This window comes from Cupressus sempervirens, chromosome 1 (assembly GCF_028749045.1).
Source record: "Cupressus sempervirens isolate cs-2001-9-10 chromosome 1, ASM2874904v1, whole genome shotgun sequence".
Classification (NCBI taxonomy): domain Eukaryota; kingdom Viridiplantae; phylum Streptophyta; class Pinopsida; order Cupressales; family Cupressaceae; genus Cupressus; species Cupressus sempervirens.
The window spans coordinates 406,847,903-406,853,902 of record NC_143118.1 but is presented as its reverse complement, the minus strand read 5'-3'; positions in this window follow the sequence as shown (position 1 = coordinate 406,853,902).

Here is a 6,000-nt window from a genome sequence, read left to right as displayed (position 1 = left end):
AAGAAACTAGTAGATCTTTGGAAAAATATAGGTTTTGACCATATCAGATGTTGGAGATGAAAATGATCTTCCAAACAGGGTGATGCATGCTGAAATACTGATGGTGGTGAAGGAGCATAATGCAGAAAGAAAGTTGATGATAAAAGAAATTTGGTGTAGAGGTCTTCATTAAAAGTGTGAATGAGTCCAATCACAATCCTTAAAGGAAAATTTATACCTTCTAAGTCTCTTTAATACTCCTTTCTCACACACTCAAACTTTCCACAAACTCTGAAGACAATTTCCTCAATCTTCTTCACAAATTTCACAAAGTGACTTTAAAAGCCTACTTTGAATCCTAGGGTACAAACTTTCAAATGACCACAACCCAACTCCTTTAATCTAAACAAGACTTGGAAATCTTCAAGGGATACACAAGGATCAAGTTTCTACGATAGTTTAGACTTCCCAACTTCTACAACTATCAAATGCACTAAGATGCCTAATTGCTCCTAGTATTACTTTTATGAGTTTTAGGGTAACAACTTGGAAATTTACAAAATAACCTGGTAAAAAATTATATTTTTAAACACCCTTTTGGGCCTTTTATCTATCCCCCAAAATTTAAACTTCACAACCTCCTCCAACACCCCTAAATTCACACAAGCTTCTCAAACCTAATTGAACAAAAGAGGCTTGGAACAGTTGGAAAATAGGAAGAATGGATTCATAGTCATAAAAAATGATGTGAAAACCCTTCATCCAACTAACTTGAACCTAAAATTTTTTTTACAAAGTTCTATACTTCCATCTCTTTTTTTACCTTATAAACCCTCACCAAATTGGTTGAATACATGTGAACATTCAATGTAAGGCTTGTCCATAGGACCTTTAGATATACTAATGCAAATCTACTATTAAGGAATCTATTAGTAAATGTTTGAACCTTCTAAATTTTAGGAAGCCGTTTCATTCAAACCATGGATTTGCAAGTTAAGACCAAAAAGCCATGCAAAACCTCTATTTTAGGGTATGATGTTGCAACTTTATTAAAAGAGAGACATCTCCCTCAAAACATAACAATAATGAATGAAAAAAAATGTAATAGAATTAAGATTCAAAACTCTATCTATTCATGCCATTTTATCTAGTCAACCAATCTATACTATTCTATACACACAATAAATTCTCATAAAGTTTTCATGTTTCTCCTTAAATTTGATTTTTTCATACAATACATCACACACCTCTAGTTTTTTTCCAAAGTGTGCATAGATAAATATGTCATTCCCGATAGTTACAACTAATATTTGAAAGGTTAGAGCCATTGATCATTTGATCTTTTACCTTCCTACAAACCTTATTAAGGTAAAATGATATGAAAAACACTTCCAAGTATCCTATTTATTCAAATGTGCAATTTTTACACCCTTTTGGACTAATCAAACTTAGGTTTATAAGCACACTGAAAATTCCTTGACCAAAAATAGGGTTATTTTCTTATTACATATAAAATGAAAATAAAACATCCTTTTGTGTTGATCATTACATATTTTCCCAAATGTCTCCATATATCTTGATCCACTTTGTGCCTTGGCTCCCTGTACCAAAATGGAAAAACTTAAAGAACAAGTCAGGAAAGTATACAATGGGAACTCTGAGATTAAGAAGGATGGGAGTGATGAAGAAACCCCTTGGTAGGAGGGAAAGGAAGAGATTCTTGTAGAATAGAAGTTGTTCCTAAATAATTTGAAATCCATGCAGAGAATGACAATGGACACCAAACTTGATCTTCCTATTTATAGTGGGAAGATGGATCTAGAGGAAGTAATGAGTTGGATTGATGCATTCACTAGATTCATTGATCATGAGGAGATACATGAGCATCAAAAATTGAAGATAGAAAAATCTAAGTTGGAGGGATCAACCTTAACTTGGTGGAATTTCACTTAAGTAGAGAGAGTGAAGATGGAGAAGAGTCAAGTAAGTACATGGAAGAATATGGTGACCTTGGTGAAGGAAATCTATGTACTTGAGGACTATGAAATTTTACTTGGGTACATGCACCACATTGTAGTGCCAAAGGGGTGTATAATTTCTAAAATTCAACAAGAATTTGAACATAGTTATGCACAAATTTTTGAAAAATGGCAAAGAAAAAAGTTGCAGTTCTTTGGATCTAGTTTCTAAACTACTAATTTTGTTTCAAAATAATTTAGTTTTAGGTCCTCAAAAAGGGGGCCAGAGTGAAATGACCCTAGCTATAAAGGTCACTAAATCCCAATATTGTACCGTGGCAATTCGTCAAATAGTTTGCAAACACTAAAATAACCCCAACCAAAATACTAAACTTCATGGGTTTGACATTTCGTCAAACAGTTAGCTGACTAGCTCTGATACCACTGAAAGAGTCCTGCTGGCTCTCTAGAATGGTGTTGGATGAATGTTTTTTCATTTATTATTTGTATACAAGTACTTAAACAAATAACATGTAAATTAAACAAACTGAGATCAATCCTTGAATTGCAATTATTGGTTATTACAACTATAGCTTATAACAAATAGCTAACTGGGCACCTGAAACGTTCGTTGGTATTTGAGTTCCATGCCAACTCTGATTGTGGCAACCAGGGTTGCTAGCAGATGTCGGTGCTGGTAGTATGAGTTTAAATGCTAGACGTCTAACCAAATTTGCACACCAAACTGGAAATGCTAACCCCCTGAATATGACAGTCTGAGCTAACTCTTAATCTGTAGTCTGGTCGATACTTCATCTAGCTGTCGGAATAACTCCCCCGTGCCTTGATTGTTAATTTCGGGTCAGAAAGCCAAGTACTGGTTCATGAGTGCTAGCGATGGAACAAATTATCTTCAAAGGAATCCCATGACTGGTGCGTGAGTTCGCACTATCATTTGTTCTGCCGGTAACAAGTTCCAACTTCGTCCTATTGCTATTGCCGTAGATTCAAACTATGCACTGACATTATTTGCTCCATATTTTGACGTGGCTGCTGATGTATTGATCTTTGTTTAGATGGTACCCTCACTGCCCAAACGCTTCTGCAATTGGGCCCGACTGTGGATCTTTTTCTGTCTGATGTTTTTGCCAAGGTTCGGATGCGGATGTCTGAACAATGTACATGCAATGTGTTGTTCGCATGACAGAGCTTGCCTGGGGTTATGTGTCCCTTCCTTCGATCTGCACTTGGTTAGCTGCGGGAGAGCAGTTTCTGAACAGAGTCAGGAACGGGGTCTGGACTAGTTGCCGGCCCATACAAATGCACCCCGACCCCCAATATAGTTATGTAGTGATTTAACCCTAGCTCTGGCCCAAAAATTTTCCCAAGTCCTGTGAAATTCACTAATCCTTAAACAATGACGAAAAATGCATGAGGATTGTGAGTCATCGATACCACACCAAGACCGCGCCCTCCAGCCCGACTTTAATTAAATTGCCTTCGGCTTGTCTTTGAGGCACAACACCCTTGTTGATATCCGCTGGCTATTGATCAAGCATGAAAGTCATCTTCAGTTCTTTGGTCCTGAAATGCCTATGCAATTTATATATTTCCAATCGTTGCTGATACGGATGGATCTCAATCTTGGCTGACAAAGAACGAAGGCGATCCTATATTGCAGCTATCTCTATTCTACAAATAATTCACACAATGCTCCTTCCACGTTGGCCCTTGGCCCTAGATTCTGCCTTGATGAAATGACTGTAACGTCACCTCCAATCTGCAATAATTCAGATGATATTTCACACCCTCAAAATTGCACACCAATTGAGAGTTATCATTCTCAATAGCCAACTGTGACAATTGCATAAACCCTAGGTTCCACAATGCACCCGTGATTGAATCACAAACTGAAAATCAAAGAGAGATAATCAACTGCCTGATTCGAATGGAGCCCCGGGGTGCCTATTTATTCTTTTCCCTCCATCCTCTCCAGAGACTTCTAGAACATTTTTTGATCTTATCCCTCAAGTGACTTTATTAAATATTTTCCAAGTCACTTTATTAAATATAAAGTTATCTTTTAATAACTATTTATTTAATTAAAATAATTAATTAGTCATCCTTGGACAACCATTAATTAAATTAATTAAATCGAACTGTCACCAAAAATTGGGGACATGACAGTCTGCCCTTCCTGAAATTGCTTGTCCCCAAGCAATGGTTGAACCATGACCCAATCAGTCTGCCTGGATCCCAAATGTAAATCTGTGTATCATCCCAATCTGCATCATACTCCCATGGAGAAATCATCAATACCAGTAACTGAGAAACTATACTCAACATCCAAACAACTGACACTTCTGATGAAATCATCTGAAAACCAACTGTAGATGCCGGTAGAAGAAAACATTCTGCGGAACTCAAGCCAGCTGAAACATCAACTCTATCAAAACTCAAACCCCTGTCAAAAAGACACCTGCACCCAACTGCATTGTAAATATGACAACCACAGGTACCTGAATCATTGCCATCAAATCCAATCTCTGAAAAACTACTCCAGGTGTGTCGATGCTGCAGGCTGAGTAACTTGCTACTACCAATTTTATTTTCAAAAGATGGTGCCAATCTATCCCCTAATGGATGGTAAGAAACTGGAGCTAATCTACATCTGCGTGAAATAAAATCTTCTATCTCTGTGTCAAAAGAAAAATGATGAGCGTACCCTACCATATAATGCCGGTAAGAACCTCCAAACTCTGCTGCTGGCTCATCATCACTGAATTGGGAATCAACAGATGGCTCCATTTTCTGACTCCAAGTGACTGTAGGCTGGATAGGATCCCGTGCATTTTACTCAACAAACCCTTCCTCGAGATCCTTGTGAGGTAGCATAATAGCAAGGACCCCTATAATCTTCTCAACCAATCTACAAATAACACTAGTATCATGGATGAGAACACCTTCTGTCACTTCATGCGAGTCCAAATGAACACATGCACTATCCAGCAAATATTCCATGAACGGTTCAGTGCAGTAAAAATTATATGAGGAAACATTAACATACTCCCCTTTACACCACAACTGGTCCTCCTATAAGGGTGGCATACTCAACTATACCACACTATCAACTATCTGAGAAGAATCAATATGGAGACTTGACTCTACTAGTATCCCAAACTCATTAGGACCAGCTACTACCAAATCTTGAATATGTGTGTCAGCCTCAACAATATGCTCCTTAGTAGTAACTGCGGAAGTGTACTTACCATCATCCACCTCAGTAGTCAAATGAACTGGTGCTGGGGCCGGTTTTGACCGCAAACGCTCCAACTCCACGGTCACCTCCTTCAACTGAAACTGCAACTTTTGTAGATCCTACCGTGTGTCCTCTAAAGCCTCAGTAGTCGCTATGAGCTCTTGGGAAAGCTCACTCACCTCCTCTTCATGATCCAAGAGTGCCTCATAGGCTGTACTTCCCCACTCAACCAAGTGAACACGGTAGGCTACCAATCATAAATAATCCTGCTTCAAAATCCGAACAGCTTCGCGCAAGGCGTGAATCTCTGCCAAAGAAAAGTAACCACTTCTGGACTCATCAATCATAGAAGAACCCCAACCAGTAATGGCCAACAAATGACAAGCAGTATCAAAATGCTCACAAGCGATAGCAATGTCTCGCTCACTAACTTTCAACTGGCTAGTCACACGATGGCTTTGGCTAAACTGTCTCCAACAATCTTCTTCTGGAGCTCTTAAAGGAGTATCCTCAATATTAACATCCATATCTCGTGAATCATCTCCAAGGTCCATATCAATATCCAAATTGTCAAAAATTGTAGTACTGCTGTCAAGCTCTTTTGTACCCAAAGAAACTGTCAAAGAAGCTATGTCTTCAAAACTGTCCATTTCATCCTCCTGGATGTTATCAAGGTAAAAACGATCCTGGGACTCATCTGTACATGCTTCCAAATATGAAAAATCTTCAACACCCTTCAGCAAGAATGGTCAACTAGAAATATGAACCAAACCCAACAACGGTGCATAAATACTAATACCAACA